Source organism: Plectropomus leopardus, chromosome 11 (assembly GCF_026936395.1).
Source record: "Plectropomus leopardus strain MGB_pleo_1.0 chromosome 11, ASM2693639v1, whole genome shotgun sequence".
NCBI classification, from domain to species: domain Eukaryota; kingdom Metazoa; phylum Chordata; class Actinopteri; order Perciformes; family Serranidae; genus Plectropomus; species Plectropomus leopardus.
In genome coordinates this window covers 12499218-12513023 of record NC_142186.1, presented here as the reverse complement: position 1 = coordinate 12513023, position 13806 = coordinate 12499218, and the positions used below count along the sequence as shown (strand labels likewise).

At 39.1% G+C, this 13806-nt stretch overlaps 1 long non-coding RNA gene across 1 annotated transcript; it reads left to right on the top strand.

Annotated features, from left to right (window-relative positions):
- Positions 1–392: 392 nt before the first annotated feature.
- LOC148188214 (uncharacterized) lies at positions 393–5571 on the top strand. Its single transcript, XR_015777878.1, has 2 exons — positions 393–590; positions 5040–5571. It is a non-coding gene; the product is annotated as an uncharacterized LOC148188214 (long non-coding RNA).
- The last annotated feature ends 8235 nt before the right edge of the window (positions 5572–13806 follow it).

The window sequence follows — 13806 nt, the reverse complement described above, 5'->3', positions numbered from 1 at the left end:
ACAAAAACCCTGTCAAAATACCATGGTCACAACCAAATAGTACAAGACAACATGGCACAACACAACAAATTAAGATATTAGATTAATTAATTAAATTAAGATTAAATATGATAAAATTTCTTATAACCATAATTACTTTGCAATAAAACATTTCTGATTCTGAGTTATTGTATAGGCCTAAACGTCTTGCTTGTGTCACATGTGATTTAATCAATGGGCAGAAGCAGAATAACTGTCAGCTATGGGATCCGTAGCATTATGACAAATTTAAAAGTATTCCAATTTATGGCTGAATTATTGTTAGTTTTGCCAAATTTAATGACTGAATGCTATGATCAAAGTTTCATCTGTCTTTCTTCTTTAACATGCAAAACAATAAATAAGGATGAAGTGGCATGGGGGGAATAAGACAAAAAGAATGGTGAAAGAAGACTCCGCTCAAAGTACATTGACATCCAACCACAATGTTTGTGAGCCTGCACCACAGACTGCATGTTGAGCACAGTGAGCCTGACCACAGTCAGTTGTATGGCGGACTGGCTGTCTAGATCCCATGCAAGGAGGCCGCACCTGTTCAGTCAAAGCGACAGGTACACACACACACACACACACACACACACACACACACACACACACACACACACACACACACATGTACACACACCTTGAAGAAAAAGACAAGCTTCACACATACTGTTGACTAAAGACTACAGCAAAAAAAGTGTAAGCTACCCACCTCCACATACAAACCACACATACACACCAAGTGCGCCTTCACAACTCACACTCACCCACTCACACTACCAGCAGAGGGAATATAGAGAATCTCTTGCATGTCTGCCTGAAGTTCTCACGGCTCTCTGACATTACGAACCACTTTACATGCTTTTAATCTGCAAATCAAAGGTAGAAAAAAAACAGTGATTTCTACAAGTAGAAGAGAAACTCTTTTAACAGACCACAGGTGTTTACCTGTGTGCACAGTACATTTTGTTGTTGTTGTTGTTGTTGTTGTATTTTGTTCGACTTAAACACATACAGCAGATGGACAAACACATCTCCCAAGCCCAAGCAAACGCCTCCCAGACAGACAGCATACTCTTCAGTTTCCATCCCTCCTGACACCAGGTGGGCATCTGCAGATTTTATTATCAGCAGATCTTTCCAAACTGCAGCACTAGCCAAGTTTCCACCACAGGGCCAAGTGGAGCACATGCGAATGACTGCACAACCACTGAACCAAATCTGAGAAAAATTATGTTTTATCACTTGAATACTTGACAAAACATGAGCTTTTATTTGAAATTTTACCCCACAAGCAGTATGTTCCTTTAAGAAAAAAAAAAACACTGTAAACCATGAGAATTTACTCTATTCATAATATTGGTAAATCAATCAGTGTATGGCAATTTAGCAGAAATATGTATATAAGTAATATTTTCTTGATAAAGTTCGTATGTATGTTACAATGAAAGTAAGCGTGCATTATCTACTTTTCTGGGTAACAAAGAAAATCAGATTCTTTGATGATATTGATTTTTTCCCTCAATTCTTCACAAATACAAATGGAAACACAAAGAAAATGCAAATGGAAAATACAAACTAATAATTAGAAAATCTCTGATTTGGACCAAGTGGCATTAGCAAACTGAACGATTACATCAGTTAAAGGGTTATAATGACTTCCCATCACTCATGCACACAGTGTATGTTTAATATCTAAGTTCAAACTGTCTGCATTTCTTTAAGCAAAAACAACAGAATCATTTCAGGTTTCTTTATTAGGAAACAAAATATTAAGTGTATCTTTTTATAGTATATAGTTATAATATTCAGAGTTAGCTTGCATGCTTCTCTCACTGAGTTCTCATAATTTTCCCTGCCAATGTTTCCTGCCTACTGAAATACTCATGCTGCTCACCCCTTACACAAAGAAAACACACATTTTCCCTTCCAAACAATATATACTTGTTTGAACACAGTTCTTATAAAAATGTTGGTGAATGGAGAAAAAATACACAGAAACACCAAATGCTTATTAGCTGTAAATGTGAACTCTTTGGGTTTTATTTTGTCAAACAAAATACAAAGAACAAGATAGGTGCAATGCAATGGTCTAACATCAAAGCTGAATTCTAATTTTTCACTTCCTTTTTTATTTTTATTTAACCTTTATTTACAAAGGTAATCTCATTGAGACATTTATTCTCAAGAGAGACCTGCTTAAGACATAACAGCATTAGGACAGAAATATAGACAAACAGGACATTCATACAAAGACAAATAGGACACAAATAATAAAATGATAAGTGAAAAAAAGTGCAGAAATGTAGCACTAGCTAGAGCTATGTAAATGATCAAACAACTACAGATGTTTACTGACTAAATAAGCAAGAAACGTGCTCAGTAAAACAACTGCATATTATTGTTTTGTCCTGGAACAGGAAAAATCTTGTCAGTTCAGCCTTTAAGGATAGAAATCTGAACAGTATGTATTGATTCCCAGTTCTGTAAACCTACAAGACTCCCTCATATGTTATGTGTGTTTTGTGCAATGGAAGAGTAAAAATCTTAACAAACTGTCCATCTAAAACAATATTCTAGTCTGGAGAATATTCTACAGGATAGAAAAGGAATCAGTTCTGTGTCTTAGGAGGAGAGCAAGTAAGCCAGTATCAAGCCCAGTTGGCTCTATAGTGGAAACTGCTCACTACCCCAGGTAGCATGCTGGTTTATATGGCAGGGGCACGGGCTCCCAACACTGATCCAATATTACCCAAGCAGCGGGACCCCATGAACCTGGCAGAAGGAGGTTAGCAAAGTTAAACCCTCTTACTACATGCCTCACTGCTCAGGGCCAACCACCAGCTCCTCCAACTGTCCACTGACCGGCCACGAAACAAGGCCCCTGTCAGAGAATGTTAAAGGGTCATTGACACTAACACCTCTTGCACTTGTGAGTCTCTAGAAAAAACAGCTATTGATACATGATTTATGTATAGTCGTTATTTAATGTAGAATCCATTAAAATCACTATAAAGAGTGGTGGAAAATGTGTGAATGACAAAACCTTTATCACAAGGGCAGATTTTAACTTGTGGGACCGAATAAAGTATAAACATTTAATCCTGTATGGTGACTACCACAACTAAACTGAACTAGACTAAAGATTTCTATCTGCTCCACACCATCACAGCAACAAGGAGGGGTTATGTGCTCTGATCTCCTCGTCTGCTGTGCTGCCTCACTCCTCGCTGTCTGTGACTTCCAAGACGTCGTACGGCCAGCAGATGGGGTGTAGAGATGAGATTTTAGAGAGTGTTTAAGCCCAAGCCACAGGGAGCCTCTTCAGGGTCGATGGAGAGCAGATAATCCATCGACTCGGGTGAGGGGATTACAAACCTACAGGCAGGCCTCTGCTGTTGAGTCCTGCTGTGGGGCACCTTCCACAGGTCACCCCTGTGACATTTGGCAGTGGTAATTATTGTCAATGTCAACTAAGTGCAACTTGATGTTAGAGCCACAGCTTGGTGGCTTTAACTTTTTTTCTGATTTATTTGGTGCAAGATTCTAAATATTCTGATGCTTGTCTGAATATGGTATATATATATATATATATATATATATATATATATATATGGTAAAGAGAGGTGTGAGCTTTTTACTTTGTCATAAATCTCTATAATATCTATATGTATCAAATAAACAATTCAGTTCAATTCAATTCAATTCAATTCAATTCAATTCAATTCAATTCAATTCAATTCAATTCAATTCAATTCCACTCAATTCAATTCAATTCAATTCCACTCAATTCAATTCAATTATGTTATTTGTCCCAGAGGGCAATTTGTGTTGCAGGAAGTGGAAAAAAAACATAGGACAAACACATTAAAGTATAAACAATGTGATACAGAAACATTCAACAACAACAACAGTCATTATTCTGTGCACAGGGTGACTTGCACCTATGCACATTCAAGCTCCACAGAAGCAGATTAATAAGTGTCCACCATAATTCCATGGGACCTGTAATAACTTCATGAGCATTAGATATGACATAATTTTCAAATACCAACCATTTCCAATAAAGTACAGTATATCACCATCAGCAGGTCATGACATTCACATAATACAGCATCAGGGCCGGCACCATGAAGGCCAATGCTGCAATATAACACACAAGTACAATATGTACTGCCACTGTCACTCTTTCATCATCATCAACATCATACATGCAAGAACAAAATGTTCTGTTTCTACAACTAGGAAAACACAGAAATATTTGTAAGAAGATTTAAGTCATAATGGGCTATTCAAAAAGCCCTTTACTCCTGCTACTTTGGTGATGTTGGCACCACCCAAGCAATGTCAGGATGCATTTCCTCTCAAGCAAGTGAAGGGGTCTGCCACTGTGCCACAATCTGCACCCGCTTCTCAGGCAGGCTAAACCCTTTGACACCACAGTTTTTAATTAAAATTACATTAGGAGTAATCAGCCGGAAGAGTTGGGGATGGAGGTCAGAGGCATCGGGGGAGGCTTTGGGTGAGCCGAGGTGCAGTTTTCATAAATGATAATGGACGGGGAGTTTGACCCTAGACCAGTGATCTCTGCTTCCAGGTCACTATAGCTGAAGCTATTGTTATACCTGATTAGGGTTTGGTTGATTTTGTGCAATTTTTTTGTACTGGGCTTCTGTGCATTTTAAAATAGGAATAACAAACAGGAAGAACATAGCACATTTTCTCAGTCTTGAGTTTTGCATGTTTTGCATAACAATGATGCACATCTCACATATTCAACTAGTCAATTCAACTAATAAGTATAGAATAAACCATAAATATCAGATTAAAGTTTGATAACTTCCTCCAGTTTCTGCATTATTCTCTTGTCCTGTTCTGACATGCTCAGTGGTGATTCAGTAAAATATAAAATTAACTTGTTGAAAGGATTTTTTTTAAGTAGAGACACATCTGGCTTTCTCACTGCATCTGTAAAAGGGAAAGACCAAATGTTAATATGACTCTCTTCTTCCCAGAAACAGGAGAGGGCTGAAGAGAGAAGGCTACAAAGACCCCATTCGTTCTCACTTGAGGGGCTCTCGCCAAGATAATTATAAGCTTTATGAAAGTACACAGCAAAAAGTGGAAGAAACCCACCGAAAGAATGGATAGACAGGAGAAGAAAATTACTTTTCCCCTCTGCCTTCGCTTTATGCCCCCTTTAACAAGAGACGAGACAGCAATGGATGGAGGAGGCCTTCTTCAGGAGGCATCCCGGAGCTTTTGCGTGCGCGAGGCAAACGGGAACGAGGGAGAGCATTCAGCCCTTCTTGTGTTTCTCCCATTCATTAAGCCAGCAAACCTTTGACCATTCCACAATGACCAGAGTTTTCCCTCATCACAGGGTCCATCTTGATGAAAAGATGAAGAGGACAGAAATGAGGACAACAAGGAGAGCAGAAATGAAGACCACGCCATTTGAATAGGGGTTTGGTATAGAATCCACTAGCGCTAAACAACACCAAAGAGAACATCTTGTCTTTTGATCAAGTTTTTTCTCCATCTCTCTCCCCTTTCTCTGTCCTTTTTTCTAGAATATGATCCTCCCTGGGCTTCTGTAGCCACATTGCCTACACTGCGCTGAGTGTCTGAATGCGGTTAATTATCTAAAAGGAAAAGTTTGTACCTGTTGAAAAGCTATCCTTGGTTGCTTGGCTTGTTAATGCCAACAAAAAGGCAGCCATAGCGGATGGTCAGAGGACACCACATGCTGTGGGAGCCTTTCAGACATGTCCCTAATAAGAATGCAGTGGTGAGAGCGCCTCTGAATGCACGCAGGGGAGAGGAAGATAGGTAGGAAGCAGAAAAGAAAAGAAAGGGGAAAAAACATCTTTTACCTCTCCATCTATAATTACTCCAAATGAAGAATAGGCTGAAGAAATGGCCGGGGAGACTTTCCATTATGACAGGAAAAAAAAAAAACATCAAGTAGAGAAGGCAAAGCACAAGATCGATAGTTTTTTAATGGATAAAAGAGAGGTTTTTATAACATCTCAGAAGTAACGACATATGTGCATCAGTGTGCGTATGTGCGTGTGCTTGTGTGTGTGCGCAAGTAAAATCACATTTGTGACTTTTAAATGGACAAAGCACTGTCCAGACGCCATTATGCCTTCAGTCTGTCAGTCTAGTCATGCTACAGATGCAGCTGTCTGAAACTTTGCTTTTTGCATTTGAAGATCTTCATCAGTTGCTCTCCCAAAAAACAGTGTGTGTGTGTGTGTGTGTGTGTGTGTGTGTGTGTGTGTGTGTGTGTGTGTGTGTGTGTGTGTGTGAGAGAGAGAGAGAGAGACCCTCTGACCTGGGTGGACGTGTCATCTCGCACTGTAAATGGCCTCTAAATGGTTTCACACTCTCACTGTGTGATAAAGCCTTGGGAGAGGTAAGGTTTGGTCGGCAGTGTTCATCTTGTCACCAGGCCCTTCACACCTTAAAATAATACACTTAATAACACAACGCTCACACAGACAATGTACAAGGTGTTGCACAAACTGGAAATATTCTAGCATTTCAATGTGCATGGATTCACAACACTGGACACAAGGGTTGGGTTCCAGTGGATCTTGCCGATAGCTGATAGTCATCAAGTTTTGAATTGAATTTGTATAACTGATGGCAATTAAAAGACAAGTTTATGTGTGACAACAAGGGGTTCGTTAAGCAAATTCAATCCTAGATTCACATCAGATACAATACAAACTAGAGACTGCTCATGACCACTTTTTCACGTTTGATCCTGAAAGCATTACTACAACCAAGGTTGTCTTTTCCTACAACTAAGCTGTTGATAAGAAGTTTTATGGACGCATTTTTTTAACCTAGCCATCTAAAAAACATTTTTAAAAAAATCCTTTCAAGGAAGTAATCCATCTCCTAAACATGACCCAGTAACATAACATAAACTTTTTCTCACACAAAATTTTTAGCAGCATAACAAAGAAATACCAGAGTAAAATACTTTAAAAAAACACTGTAACACTCAGTGTAACCTATAACTCAGTGACATAACAAAAAACAAGTTGCAGTGTAGATCATAATTCTAATATATGACTTGACATAAAAAAGAGTATCTCCAGTATAAAATGTACAAGAGACATGGCATCTCCAGGCACTTGCAGCTGAAACTCTAAGCTCTTACACCTGATATCAAGTCAGCTGCATTGAAAAAAAAAATATGGGTGGACCGTAATCACCTATTTAACTATTAACCTATTTCTTCATTTTCAGCTAACACCTCCTGGGGAATTATCCCCAAGATTTTTGGGGGGGAAACTTAACAGCTAAACTGACCATTTTAGAGCAAATAAAAATCTTAGATCAGGGATGATTGAGGGCTGCACAGGAAAAGTGCTCTAAACTGTGACTTTTTTATGACATACTAACACTTTATAAAAATCTGTAACAGTTGACAGTGATATAGCAGATGTAAAACGTATTGCATTCTAGTTTTCCACCTTTTAGTACAATTTAAAAGTAATGAAACAGAGCGACGGGACAATATATGTCCTGAGCAGGGTGCCGAGAGCAACCAAGCATCTGCTTCCTCTGGGGTGTGGCAACACCATTTGGACAAACAACACACAGAACTGCTTTACACAGTTGTATTAGAATCGGTAGTGATAATAAAAGCTGTGGAAGTTTGTTGTAGTTATGATTATGATTACATTTGCTAATGATAATTTTGCACCACAGTGCACGGCTGGCTGTCATAGCATAGCAAGCTCTAAAGTAACTCTACTGTTCAAGTAACACCTGCTGCTCATTTGTGTTACTCATTATGTGACATGTCTCTTCACAATGTTGCTCAAAGTTTACTCAGCATTGAGGTAATAATTCAGGCTAATGGATCTTATTAGATCATATTTTTCTCTTTTTCCTGTATTATACCAATACCAATACCAATACCCCCCCCCCCCCAGTACTAACCCCAATCTTAGTGGACACACATATTAAATAAACCTCCTCTTCAGTAGCCTTATTTTCTCAGCTTCTGTGCCACCAGCAGAGTATATTTTCTGAGTTGTATTTGCCAATGATCCTCTCCAAGAAGGTGACTAGCACTGAGGGTTTGTGAGCAATTGACAGTGCTTTTATAGGATCAGTGAGTGTGTGTATGTCTATGATAAATTACACTAAAAATGGTGAAAAATACACCCTGCAAAGGATGATGCAAATCAGGACCCTATCTACGTAAAAGCAGCATGTTTATTCAATATAGACCCGTAGATTCAACGCTCTGTGCATCTGTGTGTGAGACGGGGACAAGAGTGGGGGTACGGAAGAACACAAGCCTCACACAGGGGATAGGTGCTAAAATATACAGCGAGAAAAACTCAGTGTGAATGTGGCAGCTGAGCAATAGGGTGTTGTGGAGTTGTGTTTTGTAGACAATAACAATCTATTTTTACTATCAGTGGTGGTGTGTGTTTTCATCAAAATACAAATATAAAATAAAGGAGATGGGGTTTTTTATTTTAAAAAAATTCTCTGACTGTTTTTATTTTGTGTTGAAAGTACCATAGAGAGCATATTATTCATCTTAAAAATCCTTTGCGTTTTTTCTTCTACCATAAGGAAAATGGTCGGATAGTAGCTTCAAGTTTGAAAAATCAAATGTTACTATCCTTACATACTCCGTGTAAAATTTCACTGACATATTTCAAAGATTTTCCCATGTCATCTCGCCAGTTTCTCCTGCATATCCCCTAGCGCTTCTAAAGTAAGAAATAAAGCAAAGACACACACACAGACACACACACACACGCACACACAGAGCACGGGGAGCAAGGAAGCAGCCTCTCAATTATCAACCTCTCTCCTCTCCTCTCAACACCTCATGTTTCTCTGTTAATGACTGGATTAAAGCTCTGATTAAGATGCACTTAACCCATAAACAGCAGTCCCCATTCACATACCATCGAAAAGCCAATTAAAGCAAGCCAGGACTTCAATTAAGACTGACAAAGGCCAGACAATATCAGAGGTTTTGCGAGTGAGGGGGAGCGGGGACAAGTGTGTCACTTTCACTTCTGCCAAGAGCAAAGATTTGGGTCAGGACATTTAAGTACTGTCATCAGATTCTGGGGTAAACACTTCTTACCTTTTTTTTTGGATAAAGTAGACTGATTTAAGTGGCTGAAAAAAAGAATAAAAGCACAAAATGGGTCTGGAGTGAGAGTGCACTGTAAAAATGCTTTTTGTTGAAATAATTAAAAAATATTATAGAAGTTTGAATTATCTCAGAGTCTTTACTGTATATCAGTTTCATTGTCAACTTACACCAATAAGCTCCCATCATTAGACTAAAAGAAAATCCCACAAACATCTGGCTTTTGTCTTTGGTGGGAAAGGTTACAATCAGCATCCATTCATGGGACGAATGACTCTGCTGTAGCCGTAAGAATTTATTAGCTCTATTTAGTAGTGATGGAAACACAACACTTGGGTGGACATGTTACTTTTTGCCCCTTTTTCGGAATGACCATCCGTAACTTCTACAACTCTTTGTCATCCCAGTTAAAAATTCTGTCTGTCTCTGCCCTGTTTGAAAAAGAAACTGAATTAGAAGCAGATATAAAAAAGAAGTAAACACCTTTATGTCTTCACTGGTCTCAATGCTGCTTTCAGCTGATACACAACCTGTTTCTGGTACCAGGTGCAAGGCACCAAATTCTGGGCATTCCTCCCTTGTTTCATGTTTTTATTTTTACTATTTATTTATTTACTTTTTTGGGGTGGGGGTGGGGGTGGGAGTGGATTAGATGTTTGTTAAATATTCAGTTATCATACTGAGATTTTGGTCATACGTCCATTTTTTTTTGCTTTTCTTTGTTTCTGAATTTGTGCATACATATATACATGCACTGGTATTGTGCATGTGTTTGTCATTGTTGCTAAAATCAATAAAGACATTGCTGGATAAGTTAGCTTTCCTTCCCTTTACTTTATGTCTTTCTTTTCTTTTTTGGAACCCTGATTTCCATTTTTTGCACAAAACATGACTGGTTACATTGATGCTCCAGCAGCAAAAGCAGTCACTCACTCGACTCTAGCTGAGTCTAGAGGTGAACCTTATCGCAAAGATGGCATAAACCATTTTGTGCCTTAATTGGAGGCAAGGGGCCTCAGAGCATCCACATTTTTTTTCATACAAAGTTCTGTCTTTCAGCTGATTTATTCAGCCAGTTTTAATTAGGTTATGGCACTAATGACTTAAATAAAAAAGAAAAAAAATATTGTAAACTATACCAAACTTTTCACTCTAGGCTTCTTAAGAGCCCCTCTCACATTGGGGTCCTGGATAGTCAGTCCCACTTTTCCCCACACTATGACACACCTGGGGAAGAAAGGGCATACTTGTCTACTGGTAATTGAATTAGCTAGTTTTTGAGTTTTCGTATGTTTTAAAAACCTGCATTTGCACAAACATTTTGGTGGAAAATGGGAATTGTGTCTGAGGGGTTGGATTCTTTGTGTTTTGGTGTGCACTGGCTGCATTTTTATCAATAACTTTTAATGCCGGATTTGTAGTTTTTGCGAAGATACTGAAGACTGTGTCTTTTGAAACATGACATAATCCTAAATTTGCATCTGACAAGAAGACAATTAACAGAGTAAAGACGACTCAAGGTAAATGCAAAGGATCTAGAAATCATCCAGACATGATTATGTCTGTTTACCTGCTTAGTTTTGATCTTTTGTAGTGGTAAACAAGGGATTTTAAGTCACAGGGACTGTTGCCTTCGCAGCAGTTACCAATTCAGACAGGTATTTTTACTTCCAAACTTCTAAACAAAGCCGATTAATTAACTCTCAGGCTTATACCTCTGAACCATAAAGAGCTTACAAATTACCTTGGGGGAAGTGATTACAACCATGGAAAACAATAAATCAATCAATGAATCTAATGAAGCCTGCGTGCCGTCGCTGGTATTCCGTTCTTACTCTCAGTCATCTGTGGAATAACAATGGGAAAGAGGGGGATCATAGTTAAATTGTTAATCATAATGTGATACCACAGTCAGCAGATTCCCCATATGAGAAAAAAAACATGCTCGGGGTTCGGCTCAAAGAGAGGATATAATGCAGAAAATATTCTTTCCACTCCACTGGAGAGAAGGACAATACAGAGAATGCATTTGTTCTTTTGCTATTGCTGGGTTATCATATTGATGCATTGTTACTGCTGGTCATATCTCTCTATGTATGCTCTGTGTGAGAATATGCACATTCAGGACCAAATGCAGTAAGCAAATTAGTACATGGCAGTAATTGAAGACAACCAATATGTTCTCAGTAAATCTTACCTTTAAAATATTTTTACAGAATTTATGACATGGATCAGGAACAGTTGGCTGACTTTTGCTTAATAAAATATGATGCTCAATTAGACCCTGTAGGAATTTTTTTTTTGATAAGGAGGTCAGAGGTCAGCCAGAGATAAACAGCCTTGCAGTGGTAAGTATGTGATGGTGCTTCACTTGGGGGGTGCACATAAGCACATAAAACACTGGGTTAGAGTTGGGAGAACATCATGTTTAGCGTAGATTTGATCTTTTTTTTAAACTGAACCTTTATTTTTATACACAGTGTGGTCACAACAAACTCAATTATAAAATACTCACTTCTTTTGGTCTCTCTTGAACATTGGTCTGCTGCTGTCTGCTGCTTGGATGCCGTTTAGCCTAGATATCACACCATCCACCATCCCATCCTCCTATTAGAAACAAAGCTCATAGTATTTTAACTACGTCAAATGTATGAAATGTACAAATGTTGCATCCGTGCTTTGCGGAAACGTACAATTAGTCTAGATCATGTCGTTCTGTATGGTCCTAAACATATCGCTGTATCTGAGGATTAACTTGGTTCTGTCAAGACATTAGCTCATTACTGTGACCTTAGATCAAATTATGACTTTTCGGGGGGGGGGGGAGTTGCTGACACTGGCAGATTGGTGGGCAGGAACTCTTAACAGTACAGATTGGGTGATAACGAGGAAGTGCTCTAAACAGGCCCTAATTGGTACTGGCCTGAGACTTCTGCAACTTTTCCTCAGACAAGTGATTTGGATTTGGAGTCATGGGTCTTGGCTGAGGAAGACTTCTAGGAGGATGAATCTCTTGTGTGAAGTTGTGATCAGGGTGAACTGGCAGGGCCAGGCTCAGACACTTGATCATCAGTGAATAGTAAGCTCTCTTGTAGCAAATACAGACAGTCAAAAACAAGAAATCTGAAGTGTCTTTCTTTTAGTTTGAACAAATTTCAAAGACTGGACTAGGCTGGGAATACATGATCACACAAACCTTTCCTTTGCCTTAATTCAGTACCAAAACAAGAGTTTTTACTGTATTACTGTGACGTTCTTACATTTTTCACCACTGACTCATGTTTTTGATACCTCAGAATGCTAATGGGGTTCATGTATTTCACGAAATTTGAGAATCCAAAACTAAAAGAATGAGAAGAGCACTCACAAATAAGTTTACTAACATTACCGTACTGCCACCTTCTTGGCCAGATCACTCCTGAAAAGGGCATCCTTAATCTCACTGGGGACTAATTGGTTGATAAAGTCTAAACAAATAGGTCTCCATCCACCTCCTGTATTTGTAAAGCGATATTCAGAGAGATAGCCTCCCAGTATAAAGTCATGCAAACTGGATCTCATTAGCAAATGCAAATGAGAAAACACCAAATCTTCGCGAAGAGGCAGAAGTGTATCTCCGTGGGATAGCTGGAACATGACAGCTCACCAACCGCCCCCACGCTGAGCACCAAATGTGATGGTCCGCTCCTGCTGCTACTCTTAACAGGATGTAGGACCAAACCATAAATGTAAGCGTAGGGGGGGGGCAAGGAAGTGGGTCACTAGAGGCCTTCACCTTCTGCCATGTGAAGCCCTGCTGTAAAAACTTGAATTAGTTTGTGGAAGTGTCTCAGTGTGTTTGTTTTATCAGGTATTTATCCAGAAGTTGTACTTACATGTACGTTGCATCATATAAAACATGTATTTAATAGTTTATCATTACACTCACTACTTGCTTTTGCATATTATATGTAGATTTTTATACTCTTTAATGCCAGACTCTTCAAGTGTATCTGAGCATGAAAAAGTTTTGATCTGACAAGAAAAACTTTGCACAAATCAAGTCCGGTCTTTATGCACTGGTAACTAATTAATAAAAGGAAGTAAAAAATGAGCTGTCAATTTTTTAATGACAAATGTTCATACACTGGCTGCAACATTTATTTATTTTTTTACAAAATGTTGACAATTCTCATCATATGCAAATTGAATCACAAAGGGGGAGAACATATTTATGCTTTGCTGCATGATCTGTGAAGGCAGCTGATCAGCAAGGAGGGCAGAAAGCTGAGATCACATTCAATTAATGTGATAATTAATTAGGTCTGTATGTCTGTAAGTTGTTGAGAGGGCATTTCCCAGGAAGTGAGAAAGGCAAACCCTCACAGCCAATCGGAGCTCTGGTCTGAGAGCGTGTCTGTCGTGACATCACAAGCTGTGGCGGGCAGAGTTCCTGGCATGGCTTCAGACCAACAGACCTTCTGCTGCCAGCAGGGTGGCAGTGGCCTAGGGCAGGGCGGCAATGGCCAGGTCACCAGCTTTTTCCTCCTGCCTCGCATGAGCACTGCGGGAGGGGTGGCCGGCAGGATGGCAAGATGTCAGAAACAGCCCTTTAGACGTGTCAAAAAGCAGGCACAGCTAGGGGAAGCTGCTCA